Source organism: Benincasa hispida, chromosome 11, assembly GCF_009727055.1.
Source record: "Benincasa hispida cultivar B227 chromosome 11, ASM972705v1, whole genome shotgun sequence".
NCBI lineage: Eukaryota > Viridiplantae > Streptophyta > Magnoliopsida > Cucurbitales > Cucurbitaceae > Benincasa > Benincasa hispida.
In genome coordinates, this window is record NC_052359.1 from 58152674 (window position 1) to 58176758 (window position 24085).

The following is a 24085-nucleotide window of genomic DNA, read 5'->3' on the forward strand; positions in this document are numbered from 1 at the left end:
GTCACAAGAAAACTATCATAGTAATCAAAAAGTCCGAAATTTATCCGCTTTTTCCTGCCAAAATTGTGCCTTTGTCATTTTCCTACACTGACTCTTTTTTTTAGTCATAAATTTGTGACACAAAAAAACTATCATAAAATTCGAAAAAACCGAAAAACTCCGTTTTTTCCTAAAAAAAATGCGTGAAATGAGCTTTTATGACTGTTTTTTCTCTCCCCTCCTAAATTTGCTATTGTTCATGTGTGAACTGTCTCCCAAAATTTTTTATAACATTCTCATTGATCCAAGCAAACGCATGTTTCTGGTAATAGTATAGTTTTAAAACGGCCTTAGCTGAGTATCCTCCTCAGAAAATTGATTTCATATACTTTTAGTTATTCGAAGATCGTTCTAATTTTAGTTAGGGAACCGAACTATGATGGAAAACTAATCTAGTTTAATCTTAGAAAGCAAATAAATGATAACAACAGGGCAAAACTAGACAAAAACCCATCTTAAGATAATGACTTCCATTAATGGATTAACTAAATTAATTGTTTAAGCCTTATATTGATCTATTGCTAACTATAGACCTAGAAGTCTTATATCCAGGTATCCTCTTTCAAACTCAATCCTTTATAACACCTAATCATCAATTCACTGTCATGCAATTAATTAACTAGATGCAACATTGAAATCCTTCATTATTGATCTATATTAATCTTCTATCATTCTATGCATAATTAATTAACCGTTGAGCATATTATATCTAAACTAATGCCCCCCTCAAGCATGACATAGTAAGAATCATTCAAGTAGTGTCGATTATTCAAAAGCATTAAGATTAAGCATGTCAAAATGATTTATGCATTATTCAAATCTAAGAAATAATGAAAATGGTTTTGTGACGATCCAAAAACTACATTAAAACCTTAGGGACTACGATCTCAATCACTCGTGGTTATGTACAAATAAAGGCCGTTAGTAACATATTTAACAGTGTAAAAAAGACTAAGAGGGAAAGAATGAAGTCGGGCTCTTGACTCGCATCTTCAAGCCTAGGATTACCCTCTCTAACGGGTTGTCCACACTTTTAGCCTTTTGCCCTAATTCACAAATCTTGACCCATTTTTTTGTCCTAGCTAGATCGAACTTTGACCTACCCTAGGGGTATTTTCGTTATTTCACCTGGTTCAAATGCATGGTTCCTACAAATTAAACATAAAAGAATATCAACTAACATAAATTAATAATAAAACTAACGAAATTCTAAGCCTAATAAAGTATTTATTGAGTGCTTTTCACATTAGTGCACAACTAAACAAAATCATTTTTTATTCCTAACAATCTTATACCTAAGCATATTATAACAATATATTAAAAATATGTGGATCCTTTTTTTTTACACTTGATTCTCTCACAATACATCCTCAAACTCTCCATATTTATGATTTAATTTGGAGTGGCGACCAAAGTCCATTTGTTAGGCTCAAATTCACTTATATTTTAAAATGTGGAAGTTTGACAATGGTAGATAAAAGGATTTTTCAAATGATTTTTTGTTAGTGATTATGAGAGATATTGTTTATATATAAAAAAAAAACCAAATTTAAAAATAAAAGTTCAGTTAATTGAAATCAAACTATTAAAAATGTAACATTTTGAAACTACAAACTAAATAGGAAATGAAGCTAAAATCTAGGATCAAAATGTATTTTCCCATCAAAGAAACAACCTAATCTGAATACTACAAAAAAAAAAAAAAAAAAAAAAAAAGTTTTAAAATGAAAAGGGGAAAGAGGTAAAATAAAAAGATTAAAAAAAGTGTCAATGGAGCAACAAAAGAAATTATTAAAAAAGGGAAAAAAAGGTGGTAATGGAAGTTCCATATTTTCCCATGGAAGACAGAAGATTGATCCAACCTGTTTCTTCCAAAAAAAAAAAAAAAAAAATAGTTAAGTGAATTATTTATTCAATTAATCCAATCACAGATGTTTTCTACAAAAATCAAAGTTTAATCGTAGAAAGAGTCGAAGAATTTTTTTCTAGGATAAGTCAGAGAAATTTAATTGAAACATATATGAAATACATTATGATTAAGTGAGATTCATTGGATGAATTTTGATTGAAGTCTACATAAACATAACCAAAAAGAAGCAGGACAACAAAAATTCACAATTGTATTTTGGAAAAAAAAAATACTTGAAAAGAAAACTCCCAACTTAGGTCCAAGTTTGAATAGTTTCCCGATGTGACACAAAAATCAGGAATGAAAGAAGCAAAATGAAAATTCCCAATCAAGTTTCCAACATCACACATCATCGTCTTCCATCCTCAAGGCTTCATCCATGGGCAAAAGCATGTGCAGTAATGTCCTCAATTAACCGACTTAGATTCTGATGAGACGAACCTCCTTCTTCCACCGCTCTCTTCGCCTTCTCACCAATTTCTTTGCATCTCTTTCTCATCTCTTCTCTATCTTTTCCATCCATTACCATTTCTATGGCTTCCCTCACTTTCTCCCTCTTCACCACTACCCTTTCCTCCTCTTCTTCCTTTTCCCACTTCGTATCCGTTTCCTCTCCTATACTCACACCCACCTTCAGTATCTCCACAATCAACTTATAATTGAACACTTGATCCGCAAACAGCGGCCATGTGATCATCGGCACACCTGCAGATATTCCTTCAATGCTCGAATTCCATCCGCAATGCGTCAAGAAGCACCCAATTGCAGAGTGCGACAGTATCAGAACTTGTGGAGCCCATCCACGAACCACTATCCCGCGCCCTTTTGTTTTCTCCTCGAAATCATACTCCTCTAACCATTTCACTAGATCTTCCGTTAGATTTGCTTTTCTTATCACCCAAATGAATGGTTTGTTCGATGCTTCCAATCCCAATCCAAGCTCTATGATTTGCGATGTTCCCAGATTACAGAGACTGCCCAACGACACGTAAACAACCGATGATGGGTTCTGCCCGTCGAGCCATTTGATGCATTCGTGTCCGTCGATTGAGGATTTATTGCCTCTTTCGGCTTTGTCGAGTTCGTTGTCGTTGGAAAGCGAAAGAGGGCCAACGCACCAGACTTTTTCCGGCGATTCTCTTCCCTTTATATACTCTGTTACATGCTCTGGCTCCATTTCTTCATATACATTTAATACCACGCCGTACGACTGCCGATCAGCCTCAAATATTGCTAAACTAAATTGGGTTATGTAATCATCGGTGGATTTATATAGCTGCGACCTGCGTAAACTCAACTGAAAAAGGCAAGTCTGGTAAAGCCACGAATTCCGAGTCAGGGATGGATTTCACAAAATCAAAGTTAGCAAGTAAACTCCGAATACAGAGAAGGAAGAAGCAGCTCAAACTGTAGAAAACGAGCCTGGGGACGTGAAATTTTTTAGAAAGTTGGAAGGTCCAAGGGAGGCACATATCGGAGATGATGCAATTAGGACGAGGGGTGAGTTGTTCGAACAGTTTTTCCGATGGGTCGTAAAGGAGACTCGCTGCTCTGTAGAATTTGGATAAGGAAGCAATTGAAGGTAGCAAGTCGACATTCTCACAGCCGTCTGGGAGGCCGGTTTCTTGGCTGCTTTGGAAAGGGAGTTGAACTACATGGATTCGAAGGCCGGAATCAATGGCGCGAGTGAGAACAGAGTGGAAGCGAGCAGAGTTGAGAGGAGTGGGGGGTGGGGGATGACACATGGTTGATTTAGGCTCCACGGCGAGCGAGAAGCTTGGCGAGGTCGATCATGGGGATCATATGGCCTTGTGCCATGAAAGGGAAGAGAAGAAAGTGAGGTGTTCTTTGGCTGTGAGAAGCCATGATAGAGGTCTTGTTCGAGGAAAAAGGCTGCTCCACTTCCACGTCTTTGGAAAGAACTTATAAGGGCTCTTGGGAAAAGGCTAAGCAACATCTCTGGTTCTTGGAAGTTTCATGCAATAATTTGTTTAAAAATATTATTTTGGATCCCTATAATTCTGTATCCGTACTTTTAATTAATCAACCAGTTTATTATTGTTGATATTGTTTTGAAAAAGAATATTACTCATTAAGACTTTTATTATAATTTAGAAGACATATTTAGATTTATTAAAAATATAAAATTTAAAAAAAAATTTGAGATAAAAATTGTATTTTAACCAAATAGTTATTTAATCTCGAGTAATAATTTAGTATTTTTAAATTTGTCATAATTTAGAGCTGTTTGATTAGGTTGTTGTTTCCTCAATTTTTTAAAATATTCTCATTTATTGTTTCTAAATATTAAGTCCTTGTATCTTGAAAGATATCATCAAAGTCAAATATCAAATATTTTTCTTATTATTCAGTGACTCAAAATTTATAATTTATAAACAAATTACAACTTCCAAAGAGACTAAAGAGACTAAATTGTTTGAATTTGAGGATTAAAACATCATCAACTAAATGGTGAAACTAAGAAAGGACAAAAACTAATTTTTGTAAGCCATAGAACCAATACATGTGGGTGCATCGTATGTGAATTTCAAATTTAAAAGAGGTGTGAGGTAAGGGCTTGCATCAGCAATTTGGTGTTATTGGAATTAGGAATGCGTGGCGACCAAGGCCGAACTGATTGTCACCTCCCATTCTCTTAGGCTTTCTTTTTCTTTCTAAATTACCAAAAAAAAAAAAAAAAACATACTTTCAACTTTGCTCTTTGTATATATATATAATTAAATAAAAAATATAAATTGATATTAAAAAGAGAACAATAAAATAAAAAGAATAAATTAGAAAGTGTTATGAATTTGAGTGAGCACAACGAGAATATGCATATAAGATACAATAATATATTTAATAATATTAAATATATAAAATAAAATAACTAAAAACATAAAATAACTAAAATTATAAAATTGGATAATATGAAAATTAGTGGAAGTAGAATTCTGGTCAATGTATGTGTGATTTTAAGATCCACCAAATGCCACTATTTATAGGCTTGACAAGTAGGATGTAGACTTACATGGACACCAAGCATGAATAATTACAAGGCACATGGACAACATAAAGGGTGACATAAGGCTTTGGGACACTAAGCAACGGGCATCAATTTATTATTATAATATTCATAATATTTCCCCTTAGATGCCTATATATATATATGAAATATGCGTCGTTAAAACCTTACTAGGAAAACCCAATAGGAAAAAACCCTAGTGAAGGTAAAAGAGTACATATTTCATATAATACATACTTCTAAAAGAATAAATGTATTTACTCCCCCTTATGAAAACATCATTTAAGATCTTTGAGTCGCCGCATTCCAATGTTATGTACTAATTTTCAAAAGTTGCAATTAGTAATGCCTTTGTAAATAGGTCTTCCAGGTTATCTTTCAAACAAATTTGTTGTATAGTGATGTCGCCATTTTCTTCAAGATCACGAGTATAGAAAAACTTCAGTGAAATATGCTTTGTTCTATCTCCTTTAATATATCCTCCTTTGATTTGGGCTATGCAAGTTGTGTTGTCTTCATATAATATTATTGGAAGATTTAGAAGACAAGCCACAAGTTTCATGAATGTGCTAAGTCATTAACTTTAGCTGTACACATTTTCGACTAGCTTCGTGAATTACAAGAATTATAGCATACCGTTATAGTCTGTTTCACCGATTGCCATGATATAGAAGTTCCTTCACATGTGAACAGATAATCTGTTTGAGATCTAGCTTTGTGTGGATCATCAATATCCAGAATTTGCATAACCAACTAGATCAAAATCTGATTTATTTGAATAAAACAAACTCATATCGATTGTTTCTCGGAGATAACGAAGTATATGCTGAATTCTGTTCCAATGTCTTTTTGTAGGAGAAGAACTATATCTAGCTAATAAATTTACTGAAAATGCAATATCTATTCTTGTATTATTAGCAAGATATATAAGTGCACCAATTACACTAAAATATGGTACTTCAGGACCAAGAAGTTCTTCATTATCTTCTCGAGGTTGAAATATATCTTTCTTTATATCCAATGAACGAACTTCCATTAAAATATTTAATGGATGTGCTTTGTCCATATAAAATATTTCTTCTAACTCGCTTAGAAGGTCATTCTTCACCAACTTCTCAATCGTATTGAGATTGATGTGCCCTCATCGAAGGTGTCAAAGTTGGGCATTTTGCTTAGGAGAAACCTTAAGTTGTTTATTTCGAGTTACGACAATTTTAAACATCTCTATGTTATGAAGGGAATTTGTTGCTAACGGCCTTAACACATACAAATTGTTTTTCAGTTTTGTTGAACATATCTCAACACCATCTTTCAGAATAAACACTTTATTCACCAAAAGTTGAGAGTACATTTACTTTCAATCAAACACTTTACAGAAATTAAATTCCGCTTTAACTCAAAAACAACATATACATCATGTAAAATGATAAGTTTATTCTGTAAAGTCAACTGGAGCCCCCCATTGCCACAGCTGAGACGAAGTGCCCGATGCCTACTCACATCGTCATCTCACCAGCATCAAGCTGCCGCCAGGATCTAATCTCCTGAAAAGAAGAACAAACATGGTTAGTGGCTCTAGAGTCTATAAACCAGGCAAAATCATCATTCTCTACTAAACAAGTTTCCAAAACCAATAAATCACATTTACCTTGTTTTGTCTTAGCCTTAGCCTTCTTCTTCTCCTTTAACCAGCAAGGACAATTCTGCTTCTAGTGTTCATCTTGGTTGCAATGGAAACATTTTCCTTTTTCAACGACGTTGGTCGCCTACCTCGCTGTGTTGCAAGTTATGGGTTAGCGGTGCCTTCTCTTTTCCATTACTACCATTCTTCTTATTCCACTTAGTAGTGTTAGAAGTAGAAGGTGTAGACTTAGTTCCTGAGATCAAATCTCGATGGAAATTCTTAAATGATGAAGCAACATTTGCCTCACCAACCTTTTTCTCCTTGCTTTTTAGCAAGGATTGGAATGTTTGCAACTCGTTAAAGAGAGTTGTAAGAGAATAATCAACTTTGTTCAACACAACATTGCTGACAAAGTGCAAGAAGCTTTCTGGAAACGTTTGCAGAATTATGCTAATCTGGGTGCCCTCATCGATGCGAGCCCCATTCATCTCTGCCATATTAAAGTGGACCATCATGTTAAGAACGCATTCTCGAACAGATGTACCCTCCTCCATTTTGGAGTTGAAGATGCTTTTTAGAGCTTCATGCTTGAGCTGTCCAGACTATTGTCCGAACATTCCCCGTAGGGACTCCATGATCTCATGCACAGAGACCATAGGCTCATGTTTCTTGGCCAAAACTTCGTTCAAATTGGCCAAGATATAAGCTCGGACCTTCTCATTCGCCCATGTCCAATTCTCATAAGCCTCCCGAAAATTTCGAGTGGCTGTTTGAGTTGGAATAGGAGCACACTCTTCCATAAGGACGAACCTCAGGTCATCGATGATAAGTATGGTATTACTCATTGTTTTCAAAGTAGCGTAGTTTTCACCAGTCAGTTTATCGGCATTAATAGAGCTAACGTGGCTGTTGCCATTTTAAAGTTGTTGAAAAACATGAACAAACTTAATAAGTCTATACATTACCACTTTTAACACCAATTTTAGTTTTAGCAAAATAGTTCTAATGTACTCTAAGTGAAAAGACATCTATTTTGCAATGATACCCCAGCGAGGCAGGACAAAAGTCACCGATGGGGTGATCAAGTGCTCCTTCACTGGCATGAGATATTCTAAACCATTAGACAAAAACAAGTCTTGTAACTGACTCTAACAGTCACCATTTTTTGGTCCAAAACTACTAACCTTTAACAATTTTGCATAAGTGTAACCCCTCATTTTAGGCCCTAAAGTCTCGCTCTAATGCTCCCACCGTAGGGGAAAAACAGATTAAGACAAGAGATTAAAGCAACATTATGTTATACAGGATATCAGATAAAGAGTTGTGCAAAACTGCCATCCTTTAGGGGGACACTCCCAGGATGCCAAGAGGCGATGCACAAAACTTTATCCAACCTAATGAGAGAGACCGTGGGATATGTTGTCACACGTCCCGCTTCCACTTACTATGAACATTCTCTTCATTCACCTTGGTATTGACCTCCCCAAATACCATCCTTTAGGGGGACACTTCCAGGGTGCCTCGAAGCCGAGGATATATCTCACAGTGTGAACATGAGGGAGAAAAGTGTAGAGGTTTAAGTGAAGTATCATATACCCAAGTACCTCCCACTGAATGTTCTACCTAGGGATTCATTAACTTAGACAATCCGACTACTAATTTTGTCTAAATGTGAGTTTAATTTGCTCAAACATAACTCTTGCTTTTGATATTTAAACAAGTTTGAATCAAGTTCCATTAAACACTTTAACGGACTATTATCAAATTTGCATGCATGCAACAAATCTATCTAATTCACCTTTCTAGGTAGGTTCCTAGGTAAGGGTATTCCATTTCTATCAGCTTAAATACCCTAGCCTAGACAGAACCCGCCTTAAACAAAAGGTCCCTTATAGATAGATTTGGTACATATTTAATCTTTTATTAGTCAATTTAATCCTATTAAACTGATTAAAGATTAAATTTAGGTATCTAATCTCATTAGAACCGTGATCTTAGGTCTATCTCAATCAAATTTTAAAATTCTTATAAAACATGATTCAATCTAAGTTTGCATGCATGTCTTTCTTATTGATTTTAGTTCTAATTTCCATTATAACTCTTATAAAAGGAAACAACCAAAATCATCCACATTGCTAAGCTAGACTAGGTATTTATCACTCTTATAAATTTAACCTATCATTCATGCTTGATGCAATGTCCATTCATTACTATATATAACTCTTATATAAAAAGTAATGAACAGAATACATGCTTCCATACACCCTTATACTATAACATTTATAATATAAAGATGATGCATGAATATGCTTAATGCATGCATAAATATAACTCTTATATTATATGATGCATGAGCATGCTCTTAAGTAATTTAAGTATGCAAGCTACTATATCATAACTTTTACAATATAGAGATGATGCATAACAAATGCATAACCTATGGTAGGATTTAAAATTAATTGGCATACTATATGACATATAATTTAAACATACATCTCATGTACATTCATCAAAATTAATGGATCAAGATGATTAGCCTAAAAAACCAGAAATAAAAAACTATCTATTACATAAATCATCGACCAAGCTGGTTCAAACAGGTGAACCGGGTCTAAAACTGCCTGAACGAAGCCTCGCTCCCTGATCGAGTAGCTTTTCCTTGTGATCGTCTAGTAAAGTTGGTCGAGTAACCACAATCGTGTAGCAACGATCGAGTACCTTTGACTATGCGATGAAGCATGAAGGCCACTCGATGTGCAGTGCATTGATAATAACACCTGCCTAAACGATCGAGTAGACGACAACAATGCGATGAAGCATGATCGTCTAGATGATCGAGGAGCAAGCACCAAGTAACAATTACCTAGTGATCGAGTAGCCAGTGACTATGTGATGAAGCATGCTGGCCTATAAGATTGTTTAGTGCACGCGTCCACCAAGCAACGAGCCCATATTCAACGATCGTTTACCCCCATTGTTTACACGATCGAGTAGCCAAGGCAAACCGATTGAGTAGACACTTTACTCGTTCATTTAGCATCAGCCATACGATTATTTAGTAAATGCTACACGATCGAGTTAGAACTTTTCTACTCGATCGTTTAGCCAAATCTAAACGATCTTTTAGCATGGGCTACACGATCTGACCAACTCTTGGTCTTCTTCTTCCTCGAAGTAAATTGCATCTCCACGCCTTGAAGCTTCATCACGAGCGACTCTTACAGACTCAAACTCTTTGAATACAGATTCGATAGCAAGTTGATATGGCCAAAAATATAGGGGCCCTTACAATTAACTTTGAAATGTAAAAGAAAGTAATAAGATGCAATCATCCCAGAAACTCCATTAACTCACATCTACAAATATATCTAACACTTAAATATAATGTAGACATGCTTAAAACCCACCAAGAATGTAAATGCAATGCAATACATCAATGGATTTGAAATATCAGAACAACCTGACTTTGATACAAATTTAAGGATCTCTTATTCAAAAGAACCAGTGAGCGGAAGCAAGATCTTTCCAAGCCTATTGCAAAAGAATACAACATTTACAAATAAACAACCACGGTTATGCATCTTAGAGAAAATTACAGCATGCTCTCTTATCTTAAATACAAAGGGAATCAAGAGACATACCTTTAAAGAACTATACTTCACGTATTCCCTCGATCTACACTAGTCAGGTGTCCTAGAAAAGTCTAAACGATCACGAATGCAATGAACACCCAGTGTAATCACGAACTGTTTGATCCTCGAACGGCAACACTCGACACTACTACTCGGTTACCTTGGTATTCTCAGAGTGAGAATCTAGAAGGTGTGGGCTCTGTGTGAATTTGGTAAAGGGAAGGAGAATGTATACAATCGAGTTACACGATCGAGCAAATGGGAGAAATAATAAGTCTATCATATAGACAAAGGGTACTTGATTGTTTAGTAAACGAGCCAATCGTGTAGATAACTTGCTCATCGTTCATTCTCTCAAAAGGGCTATTGTATAGCTCTCTCCTGACACTCAATCTATTGGTATGCAATAATGCGATTCCTCAAAAAATGAAAACTCTTTTCATTTTATTCTTCAGTTATTAAAACTGAAAATAACCTCCCACTTGCATGGTTAATGGAGAAAAGAAAATAACCAACTAACAATCATCTCATAATTGATTTTATTATAAATAAATATAATAACTAATTTATCATATTATATTTATAACCTATAGTTTTAATATCACATCATATGTAATATTTAATCCATAGTTCTTTTCTCCTTTATTTAATATAAATCATATTTATATTAATTCCTCCAATTAATATATCTAATATATCAAATCAATTATATCACATATAATTGAACCAGTTTAATCAAATTTAATATAATTGATTATATCATATATAATCAAATTTCCTCTTGTTAACTTGAACACTTCAAACTAACCCAAAAACTGATTCTCAATTGAATCCATTGAGCTACCAAGGGGACCATATGGACTTGTAGCTTGACACTCCAACAGTACGTGAATAACTAACTAAACTCTTTAATCACGATATCCACCATCCGTTAATTGTCGGGTACTCCACCAAAGACCGACAACTACACTTTTCCCATTATAGATATATTTATGTGTCCATTGGGTATAACCAATCAATCGTACGATAACCCTTCACATATCGTTCGTAAGTACAGTTAAGCCAATTTATCTTTTTTCCCTTGTAGTTACATCTAACTCCTTAAGTACTACTGATTCCTCTAATAACCAATACATCATAGTCCTACTATGAGTGAACACTTCTCGGGCCATGAGAAAGTGTGTGGCGCCACATTGTTCAAACCCCGGAATTAGCCTTTAAGGGAACAATCTATCTACTTACCCTTTCTTTGGGGAAGAAGTGAATTCCATCGTGGTAGATAAGTTCCCAGCTCTCCAAGCAGACAAATCCCTAAAGTGGTAGGTTTGAGTCGGTAATCTGGCCATGCAAATCAAAAGACAGTCCTCAAAGGCAGGAGTTCCCAACTCACTTAGGATTAAGGTCATGTTACCTATGGTCATCCTAATGAAATGAAAGTTTCTGTCATGAACGACATTATATAACGAGACTAAACATTTCATAGTCCAGTCTTATACAAACTCTTTTGTATAGGATACCCTCGCTCGCATATCTTTACATGAACGATTAGAATTAGACCATATGTAGCACTTTACAACACTTGTAACATCTACAAAGCGGGTCGTATCCGTAGTGTCACCAAGATAAGATTTCCCTCCTTCATCCATATACTACAGACCATTTAGGTTATCACTTAAGGCATGATCCACTTGTATGTCTCTATATACATGCTTAAGTTAAAACGACAACTAGGGATCTTAGTTTATTTATTTGTGGTTAATGCAACTAAAATATCCCATATTTCATAGAAAACAGTGAAGAAAATATCTCATATTATTACATCACAAATGTTTGTTCATACACATGTTTACAAACTACAGAACCCTAAGAGATTTAGGGCATCAATCCTAACAACACTTGCAATCCGGGTTAGAAGAATCACCCCAATTTATCTTGGGGAGGAAGTTAAGAACAATTGGGGCAGAAGAATGTAAACCAACAACAACAAGCGCATAGAGGGAATCCACCTAGATCAATCGACACCCCTCACGACCATACATAGAACCAAAATCAGCCTCATTACAACCATAATCATGTGTCTTCATCGTTGGAAATGCTTCTCAAAGACTATATTTAGGAAAATGATGTGTTGATCCAATCGCAAGCCTCCTCAATGTAGAATCTAGAGGTGCAGGTAGGGCAGATTTCCAATGATCTGCAAAACAAGCAACCAGGCACCTTACCTAGTAACATTAAGGATCCACGAGGAAGTGGCAATGAGCATTGTCAAGCGGTGACACTACGAAGTGGGAGAACAATGAGTATGCTGCCTGCTGAGACCCAAGAAATCAGACCAATAAAGCCAGTGAAACCATTGTCTCTAAGAGAAGAAGAAATTAAGACTCCAATAACGACTCCAATTGACCTTGATAACCTTGAGTTTGCAACAAATCTTCCTAGTTCAACTTTTCAACCCTCTAACGAATCCTTTAAAACCTTGAACTCTAATAATACAGAAGCTCCAAAAACAACAAGTCTAGAATCGTCGTCACAAGTTCCTTATGTGGAGAAAGAGAAAAACAAAGAAAGAGAAATCTTACAAGTGCCACCCCAATTCCCTAATAGATTGAGAAAGAAAGACGATAGCCAACAATTCAAGAGATTCCTGGATGTGTTAAATAACTGCATATCAACATCCTGCTAGTTGAAGCTCTTGAATAGATGCCAACCTATGTGAAGTTTCTAAAGTACATTTTGTTCAAGAAGTGTAGGTTGGGCAAATTTGAAAAGGTTGTGCTGACTCAAGAGTGTAGCACAATATTCGAGAAAATCATTCCTGCCAAGATGAAAGACCTAGGAAGCTTCACATTTCCATGCTCCATTGGTTGGAAAGAGGTTGGTCATGCGCTATGCGACCTAGAAGTGAGTATCAACCTGATTCCGCTGTCCATCTTAAAAAGCTAGGCATTGGTGAGGCAAGGCTTACCACCGTGACCTTTTAACCAGCTGATCGGTCCATAACGTACCCGAAAGGGAAGATAGAAGATGTTCTTGTGCAAGTTGGTAAAGTCATCTTCCCTACGGATTTTATTATTCTAGATTACAAAACTGACATAAAAATACCAATCATCCTTGGGTTCCCATTTCTCTCAATAGGACGAGCTCTGATCGATGTACAAAAAGGAGAATTAACTATTAGAGTAGATGATCAGCAAGTCTAGTTCAATGTGTTTAACGCATTGAAATTTTTGGATGAGTTGGAAACCTGTCAGCGCATCGATGATCTCGGTGCTAACTGCTAGGAGTTGCTTGAAAAGGAATTGCAAGAAAATGAAAGTGAATTGGCTAGAAGTCCACGCAGTGATTAAGACTGGCCCTATTTTCGAGTCTTTGACTTTAAGTGAAAGGGAAGCTTCAAAGATAAAACCATCATTGGAAGAGCCCCCTCTCCTAAAGTTGAAAGCTTTACCAGCGCATATCAAATACGTATACCTGGGCGATAACGACACTTTGCTAGTCATTATCCTTGCTGCATTGAGCGCAAATGATGAGATGGCCTTGCTGCAAGTGTTGAAAAAAGCATGTGAAGGCCATTGGATGGACCTTGGCCGATTACAGGGAATCAGTCCCTTATACGACATGCATAAGATTTGGTTGAAGGAAGGGAAGGAAGGCTCTGTGAAAAGGCACCATAGGATGAATCCAGCCATGTGTGAGGTGGTTAAGAAGGAATTCATAAAACGGCTTGATAGAGGGGTTATTTACCCCATTTCTGATAAAAGCTGGGTAAGCCTAGTACAATGTGTGCCAGAAAAGGGAGGAATGACGATTGTAGCCAATAGTAAGAATGAGCTAATTCCTAGAAGGACTGTGGCTAGATGGAGAATATGTATGAATTATCAGAAGTTGAATTTGGCGACAAAGGAGAATCATTTCCCGCTACCATTGATTGGCCAAATGTTAGAGAGACTTGTGGGGAACGAATTCTTTTATTTTCTGGATGGTTGTTCTGGATATAATTAGATAGCAATCACACTAGGGGACCAAGAGAAAACGACGTTCACATGCCCCTTTGGTATATTTTGTTTCCGGTGCATGCCTTTGGGCTTTGTAATGTGCCTGGAACCTTTCAAACATGTATGATGGGAATATTTTTAGACTTTTTGGAATAGTCTGTGGAGCTTTTCATGGAGGATTTCTTTGTTTTTGGTAATACATACAACACCTGCCTTGAGAATTTGGAGAAAGTATTAAAGCATTGTGAAGATACCAACTTGTCCTCAATTGGGAGAAATGGCACTTTATGGTAATAGAGGACATTGTGTTGGGGCATAAAGTCTCCAAAGCAGAACTTGAAGTGGATGCGATGAAGGTTGATGTAATCGCCAAGCTCTCTGTGCTTGTAAATGTTAAAACCTTGAGAAGTTTTTTGGGTCATGCGGGATTCTATAGGAGAGTCATCAAAGGATTCTCCCAAATCGCAAGCCTCTTAAGTGCGCTCTTAGAGGTAGATAGATCGTACAACTTTGATAACGCTTGTACTCAACATTCAACAAGCCTAAGAATTCGTTGATCTCTCTGCCCATTCTGGTGGTGCCAAATGGGTCGCAACACTTTGAGCTAATGTGTGATGCGAGTAACTATGTAGTGGAGCTGTGTTGGGGCAACAAAAGGAAAGAATCTTGTATCCGATCATTTACGCCAGTAAAAACTTGAACGACAACCAGGAAAATTATACTACTACTGAGAAAGAGGTGTTAGCTGTAGTATTTTTGGTTGACAAATTTAGACCGTATCTGATGGGGTCTAAGGTAGTAATTTACACTGATCACTCTGTGGTCAAATATCTCATGGAGAATAAAGATATGAAGCTCAGATTGATTTGATGGGTGCTTTTGCTGCAAGAATTTAATATTGATGAAATCAAAGACAAAAAAGGGATTGAAAAACAAGTGGCTGACTATTTATCAAGATTGGAGAATGAGGAGATGCAGAAGAAGGAAAAAGAAATAGAAGACTGCTTCCCTGACGAGAAGCTGATGAGTTTGTACGACAAGGAACCATGGTACGCTGATATTCTTAACTATCTAATTGGCGAAAAACTCTGCAAGACTACAATTTTAGCAGAAGAAGAAGCTTTTTCATGAAGCAAAGTTTTATTGCTGGGATGATCCATATCTATATAGATTAGGGCCTGACCATATTCTAAGATGATGTGTGCCAGAGAAAGAGGTTCAACGCATCTTAGCATAGTGTCATGAGTCCTCTAATGGTGGACATTTTGAAGGGCAAAGGACTGCAACTAAGAATCTTCAGTGTGGCTACTTTGGGCTCACTCTATTCAAGGACACCTGTGCTTATGTGGTGGCTTGTGACAAATGTCAAAGAGCCAACACCATGTCAAACAAGAATGAAATGTCATCGATTTCCATTATGGAAGTAGAATTGTTTGATGTATGAGGCATCAGTTTTATGGGTCCCTTCCCAGCATCTACCGAACATCGGTATATCTTGTTGGCATTTGATTACGTCTCCAAGTGGGTGGAGGCCATCTCTTGTGCCAAAATGATGCTAGTGGCTAAATTTCTGGAAAATAAAACATCTTCTTTCGCTTTGGGATGCCCTGTGTGTTAATAAGAAACAAAGGTACACACTTTATCAACTGCATTATTTCTAACCTCTTGATTAAGTTTAACGTGGAACATGTGGTTGCTACTGCGTATCATCCGCAGACCAATGGTCAAACGGAGGTTTCGAATTGGGAGATTGAGACCATATTTGATACGGTGGTCAGCACTTCTCACAAAGATTGGTCGAAAAGAATAGATGAGCCTCTCTATGCCTACAGAACAGTGTTCAAGATGCCCATTGGCATGTCCTTCTATGCGTTAGTATTTGGAAAAACATGCCACCTCATGTTAGAACTTGAGCACAAGGCTCAATGGGCCATAAAAAAGCTAAACTTAGACCTGACAAGAGCTGGAGATTCCAGAAAGCTTCAACTGTATGAGCTGATGGAATGGCGCTTGAACGAATACGAAAATGCCAAGCTATACAAAAAGTGGACCAAATAATGGCATGATAGCAAGATCAGTAAGAAAGATCTTGTTGGTTGCCAACATGTGTTACTTTTTAACTCCCATCTCCATCTGTTTCCAATTAAGCTGAAATGAAGATGGTCTGGCCCATTCATAGTACGCGAAGTTTTCCCCCACGGAGTTGTAGAGTTAATGAATGAGGAAGATAGCAATGTGTTCAAAGTCAATGGGTAACGTTTGAAGCCTTACCATGAAGGCTCAATCGATCACATCAAAGAGACCATTGACTTAAGCAGGTAAGCCTAATCGATCGTAATGAAGAATCCCTGTGGCAACTTCAATCTTATCTTTCAAGGATGTATTTTTTTCACTTTTTAATGCTTTCCTAGTTAACTTCTTGATTTTCTTTATTTGATTCTTTTTGTTGTTTTGAGATATGATGCATGACTTTCTAGTTTGACTTTATCTGAATCGAATCCTTGTCTATTTGCAATAATTGATGTATGCGATGATTGACAAATGATGTGACTACTTGACATTTGCGATCATTTTAATTACTATGGGATAATTGTGTGAATGGTCAAGCTTTAATGCAAGAATGCGAAAGGTTTCTAGGTTACCCAAGTACCATTAAGTGCGCCGTCAGACGAAAGGTCCTTTCATCTGACATGCATTTAATAGGATATAGATGTTCGCACTTCCCTAAGCCCCAACGTTAATCATAATCCTCATCGATTACGCTCCATTGATCTAAGCCTATAAGTAACCTCATCATTTCCTCATTTCATCTTTTATTACATTCATAAAATCTAAACCCTTCGACCTCTTAAGTAGTCATCTTCTTCACAATCTCTTATCACCCTTTTCATTCTTTTCTTACCCCTTTATCGCTCAAATCCATGTCCTCCCAAAAGCCCATCAACCAAAAGTCTATCTCTGAGGATGTCGAAAGCCAATTCGGCCATCCAAGATCTTTAGGTCCGCCAGTCGAAACCCCCATTGTGATGAGAGAGGCAACCTTCTTGGCCATGAAATGAAATACCCCTACCTAGGAACTGACCTGTAAGGTGAATTAGATAGATTTGCTACAAGCATGCAATTGTTGATTAAAGTTATAGATTTGCTACAAGCATGCAATTGTTGATTAAAGTTTATTAAAACTTTTAATGAACATTAATCAAAATTGTTTAACTATCCAAAGTAAGTGTTACTTTTGGACAAACTTAAACAATCACTAGTAAAATTAAGTAGTCGTATTTTTTCTAAGTAAAATTAACCCTAGTTAAAATACTCAATGGGAAGAAAATGAGGATATGATACTTCATTGTTCTATTCATGTTTCTCCTTCATAGTTCACACCTTAAGACCTATGTTCGGCCTCGAACATTTGCTTATGTCCCCCTACGGGTGATGTTTGTATAGCTTAATACCAAGGTGAATGTAGAGAGTGTTTATAGTAAATGAGAGCGGGACGTGTCTCAACACATCCCACTGTCTCTCTCATTTGTTTGTAGTAAATTTTCATGCTCAGCCTCGAGGCACCTTCACTTGTGTCCCCCTACAGATGGCATTTGCATGACTCTTTACTCAAAATCCAGAAATGGATATGATTGCTTTAGCTTTTGCCCCAATTGTTTTTTCCCCTACGATTGCCTTTTTGGGGCAGAACTCTAGAATCTAAAATGAAGTTTTATACTTACAAGAAAATGTTAAGCTAGTTAACAATTTGGACCGAACAATGGTGACTAATATCTACAGAAAAAAAAAAGAGTTTTTATGTACATTGGTTGAAATGGTCTCATTTTAGTGAAGGGGTAACTTATTACCCTACAGTGGCTTTTACCCTGCCTCACTAAAATACCATTGCAAAATAGATGTCACATAGGGTGCATTAAATTATTTTGCTAAATTTGATTGGTTTTTAAAAATAGGCAATGCACGGATTACTAATATAAATAAATTGTATGTTTCAACAATATTATCACTATGACTTCTACGATTCTAGATATGCTCACCGTTGACAAATTAACTAGCAATAATTAAATCACATGGAAAAACACAATCAATAATCTTCTAATCATCAATGACTTACAATTTGTTTTAGTAGAGGAATGTCCCTTAGTCCCAGCTCAAAATGCCAAGCGCTAGGTACGGACAAATGAAAAGGCCCGAGCGTATATCTTGGTAAGCCTTTCTGAAGTCTTAGCCAAGAAGCATAAGCCTATACTCACTGCCCATGCGATCATGGAGTCCCTGTGGGGAATATTCAGAAAATCGTTCGCTTAGCTCAGGCACGTTGCTCTTAAATTCATCTTCAATGCTCGTATGTAAGAAGAGGCCTCTGTTCGAGAACATGTGTTTGAGCATGATGGTCTATTTTAATGTAGCAGAGATGAATGGGTCCGTCATTGATGAGGCCGGTCAAGTTAGCTTCATTTTGAAAAATTTACCTGAAATTCTCCTACAGTTTCGTAGCAATGCTATATGAACAGGATTGACTACAATCTTACCACCTTGCTCAATGAGCTATAGATTTTTCAATCCTTGATGAAAGTCAAGGAACAGAAGGGTGAGATAAATATTGCCTCGTTCTCCAAAGAGTTCTACAGAGGTTTGACCTCTAGAACTAAGTCTGTGCCTTCCTCTTCATGTGTCAAATAGTAGTAGAAGAAGAAAAGTAGAAAAGGGAAAGCTAACCCATCAGCTTCTGCCTAAAAGAGCTACAAAGGGTATATGTTTCCATTGCCAACCAAAAGGGATATTAAAGGAATTTTCCTAAATACTTGGCGAAAAAGAAAAAGGCCAAGCAAGGTAAATATGATTTACTTGTATTGGAGACTTGTTTAGTGGAGAATGATGATTCGACTTGGATAATAGATTCAGGCGTCACTAACCATGTTTGTTCTTCATTTTAGGGAATTGATTCTTGACGACAGTTGGCACCTAGTGAGAAGACGATGCATGTAGGAAATGGGCATGTTGTCTCTGCAAGGGTAGTGAAAGGACTCCGACTTACTTTATAGAAAAATTATTTTTTGATGGGAAATGCATATGTAGTTCCTAACTTGAAAAGTAACTTAATTCCTGTAAAGTATTTAAGTGAACACTACTCTGTACATTTTTCTTTCAATAAAGCGTTATTTCCAAGAATGTTATAGAACTTTGTTCTGCTAAGCTGGAAAATAATCTTTATGTGCTAAGACCGTTAGCAACTAAAACTTTCCTAAATACTGAACTGTTTAAAACTGTGGTAACTTAGAATAAAAGACAAAAAATTTCTCCTAAAGAAAATGCCCATCTTTGGCACTTAAGATTAGGACACATAAATCTCAAAAGGATTGAGAGACTAGTTAAGAATGGACTTCTAAGTGAGTTAGAAGAAAATTATTTACCTACATGTGAGTCATGCCTTGAAGGCAAAATGATTAAAAGATCTTTTTACTGAAAAAGGTCACAGAGCCAAAGAACTCTTAAAGCTTGTACAGTCAAATCTCTGTAGTTCAATGAATGTTAAGGCAATAGAAGGGTTTGAATATTTCATCACTTTTACTGATAATTATTCCATATATGGGTATGATTATTTAATGCAACATAAGTCTAAAGCCCTTGAAAAGTTCAAGGAGTACAAGGCTGAAGCCGAAAATGCATTAAATAAAACAATTAAAACATTTTGATCTGATTGAGGTAGAGAGTATATGAACCTGAAATTTCAAGACTTTTTTATAAAACATGGAATTATATCCCAACTCTCTACGCCTGGTACATCTCAACAAAATGGTGTATCATAAAGGAGATATCGAACCCTATTGGACATGATTCGGTCTTGTTGAAGTTGGTTCATCTAGTAATTCACATCCACCTCACACGTTGAGGGAGTCTCGACGTAGTAGGAGGGTTGCAGACCCACTTATTCGTTATATGGGTTTAACAAAAACCTTAGCTATCGTAGCTGACTGTGGTGTTGAGGATCTAATGTCTTACAATAAAGCAATGAAGGATGTTGATAGAGATGAGTGGATCAAAGCTATGGATCTCGAAATGGGGTCTATGTACTTCAATTCAGTTTGGAATCTTGTAGATCAACCTGATGGGGTTAAACCAATAGCTTGTAAATGGATCTACAAGAGAAAACGGGGTGCTGATGGGAAGGTACAAACCTTCAAGGCTAGACTTATGATGAAAGCTTATACCCAAGTTGAGGAAGTCGACTATGAGAAGACTTTTTCACCTGTTGCCATGTTGAAGTCTATCTAGATACTCCTTTCTATTGCCTCATATTATGACTACGAGATTTGAAAAATAGACGTCAAGATTACTTTTTTGAATGGAAATCTTGAGGAAACCATATATAGGGAGCAACCCAAGGGATTCATTACCCAAGGTGAAGAGAAAAAAGTAAGCCTAATCGGTCCATTTATGGATTGAAAATAGCTTCTCGATCTTGGAATATAAGATTGGATACTGTGATCAAATATTATGGCTTTGATCAAAATGACGATGAGCCTTGTGTTTGATAGCACTGGAAATGTGCTATCTTCTTCTGATTAACTCAGGGTTGTTTAGCTACTTAATCTGGTTAAAATTATTATTTTGTAGAACTTGAGTGTACAAGATGTCGGATTAAGCGTTCGGGACAAAAAGGCGTTAAAATGACGAAGTTTGGAACTAAATTGATTAAACAACGAAGGAGTGGATGATATTGCCCTATCGAACGATGCAACGTTTTCATTAAACCTAAGTCCAACACTAGCTTAGCGCTGGAAGGCAAAATGCTTGGATGCAGGGTAGCGTTGCAATACTGCCCCAAGCGTTGCAACACTCTAGAGATACCTTAACGCCACCGTCGTGTCGCTCATTAACGTTACCCTCCAACACTCTAGGACAGAATAGGCAGTGTTGCAACGCTATGTCATTTGACGGATGCACAGCCTCAACGCGTGTACAACGCAGCATCAGGTCAGCGCAGCAACGCTTGCCTGACACTCGACCATTATGTGTCACCGCGTTGCGACACTACGACAATTTTATAAAGAATAATTTAGGTTAGCCGATGAGATCATACCAAGTACACCCGATCTTGAGTGCCGCCACCCTGTTACAGTTTCGCTTTAACCCCCTTTTCTATCAAAATGCTAGAAAATTTCTTCCCTTTTGTCAATTGTACTGATTGTAAACATGTTCCGAGGTTAAAGGGTAAGAACTTAGCTTGGGTTTGTTAGTTTAGTTTGGTTCCGATTAAATTCTTGAGACTCGTATTGTAATTCTGTGAGTTTTATTATGAATTTATGAGAATTTATCTTGAACATATTCTTCAATGTTCGTGTATGGGAGAATCTGACAAATTAGCTATGCATGTTTAATTGATTACTTTGATAGGCCCTAATTTGTAATCATTAAGTAGTCGTCACCTAGAAGCATGAGTTAAGTTAGTTTTTCGTGTTAATTTAAGATTTCAATTAGCAAGCATTTACTTTCTAACTTAGATAAATCTCGCTCAATTAATTGGTTAGATGATGAAAATCAATTAATTGGCTTAACTTTGCCTTGAATCTTAATTTCTGTTGATTAATTGATTGGTTGAGGATTCTCTCTTTTCTGTTAATTAATTGATTTTTGTGGACTACCGGTTAAGATTCTAATCGAGTAGGCTAAGTTTTAATTCGAATATTCTCATGCATCATTTGTTTAGTTTGTGATAGAATTGATGAGGTATGAACTATACTATAATTACCCAAGTTAAATATTTGTTCGATTGATAAACTTTTGCATTCGTTTACGTTGCGTACTTTTTGTTCTCTAGCAACTTATTTCAGAATTTCTCACAACCCACCCCCCCCTTTCGGTTACTTCCTACAAGTTCCAATATTTGAGGAATCCAAATTCGGCTTTCTGAGGTTCGATGCCGAACTTGATACTTGTACTACTAGTTAGTATAAGGGGTTAGTTCGGTGCATAGAAATTTTATTTGCATAGGTGCACGTTCACAGACAACGGTGAATCCGATGGTCGACCAGTGTTTATAAGAAAATCATCAACAGTTTAATAGTTTTTCTTGTGTTGTATGTGGACAATATCCTACTCATTGAGAATGATATAGGTTTTCTGATTGAAATTAAAAATTGGCTAGAGACCCAATTCCAAATGAACTATTTGGGAGAGGCACAATTTGTTTTGGGCATTTAAATCTTTAGGGATCAAAAGAAAAAAATGTTGGCTCTGTCTCAGGCATCATACATTGAAAAATGTTTGTCAAGTTTTCGATGTAGAACTCCAAGAGAGGTTTGCTCCCTTTTAGGCATGGAGTTATTTTGTCTAAGAAATAGTGTCTTAAGACACATCAATAGGTTGAGGAAATGAAATGGATCTCTTATGCATTGCCTTTTGGTAGCCTAATGTATGTGATGTTATGTACTAAACCTAACATTTGGTATACAATGGGGATAGTTAGTAGATATCAGTCTAATCAAAGATTTGATCACTGGATCGTCGTTAAAAACATCCTTAAGTATCTTCAAAGAATGAGGGACTCCATGCTTGTATATGGTTCTAAGGATTTGATCCAGGATACATGGACATTGATTTCTAAACTGATAAGGATTCTAGGAAATCCACTTCAGGATGTATTCACTCTTAACGGAGGGGCTATAATCTAAAGAAGCAGCAAGTAGGGGTGCATTGCTGACTCCACTATGGAGGCTGAGTATGTAGCAGTTTGTGAAGCATCCAAGGAAGCTGTGTGACTCAGGAAATTCCTGACTAACTTGAAAATTGTTCTAGACATGTCAAAACAATCATTCTTTATTGTGATAATAGTTATATTGTGGCTAATTTCCGAGGGCCTAGGAGTCACAAATGTGGGAAGCACATGGAGCGAAAGTATCATCTCATTTGAGAGATTGTGCATCGAGGGGACGTAATTGTCATGTAGATAGCTTTGACGCAAACGTTGACGATTCATTTATGAAGGCTCGCACAGCTAAAGTGTTTGAGGGCCACCTATAGAGTATGGGTCTACCAGACATGCCACGTCTAGTCTAGGCAAGTAGGAAATTTTGTATTAGGCACGTATTATGCCCGAATTTCTTGTTTTGTGTACTTTTGTATTAGTATGACTTTTATGATGTACACTCCACAAGCTTTAGGACGAATGGGAGATTGTTGGGGTTGATGCCTTAAATCTTGTGGGTCCTATAGTTTTTAATTGTATTATACAAATAATTTATTTATTTAATAAAATATTAGAAGACTTATTCGATATTTAGTAGCATTAATCCACAAAACCAATAAACAAACATCCAAGGTTATCTTTTGAAGTTTAAACATGTATGTAGAGACATACAGGTGGATTGTGTCTAAGTGATAACCTGAAGAGTCTGTAGTAGATGAATAAAGTTGGGTATCTTATCCTGGTGATACTACGAATACGACCCACGTTATAAATGTTACAATTGTTGTAAAGTTCTATTGATGATTTGATCCTGATCATCATGTAGAGACGTATGAGCGGGGGTGTTCTATACAAAAGAGTTTGTATAAGACCGGGCCACAAAATGAATAGTCTCATTATATAACACCGTTAATAGTAGAGTGACCAGTTCGTTGACTCAATATGCCTACCATTTTGGGGATTCGTCTGATTGGGGAGCTGGGAATACAACTACACAAAGAGAAAATTCACTCATTCTTTAATGCTAATGTCAGTAGATAAATTGCTCCCTTAAGGGTTGATTCCGAGGCTTGAACAATGTGGCGCCACACCCTCGGCTCATGAGGGGTTTGGTCATAGTTGGACTATGACTTATTGTCCATTAGAGGGATCAATGGTACTTAAGAAGTTAG

The 24085-nt window shown here is 36.6% G+C and overlaps 1 pseudogene; it reads right to left on the minus strand.

Moving 5' to 3' along the window:
- Positions 1-2043: 2043 nt before the first annotated feature.
- On the minus strand, positions 2044-3935 carry LOC120091557 (annotated as a pseudogene).
- Between the last annotated feature and the right edge of the window lie 20150 nt (positions 3936-24085).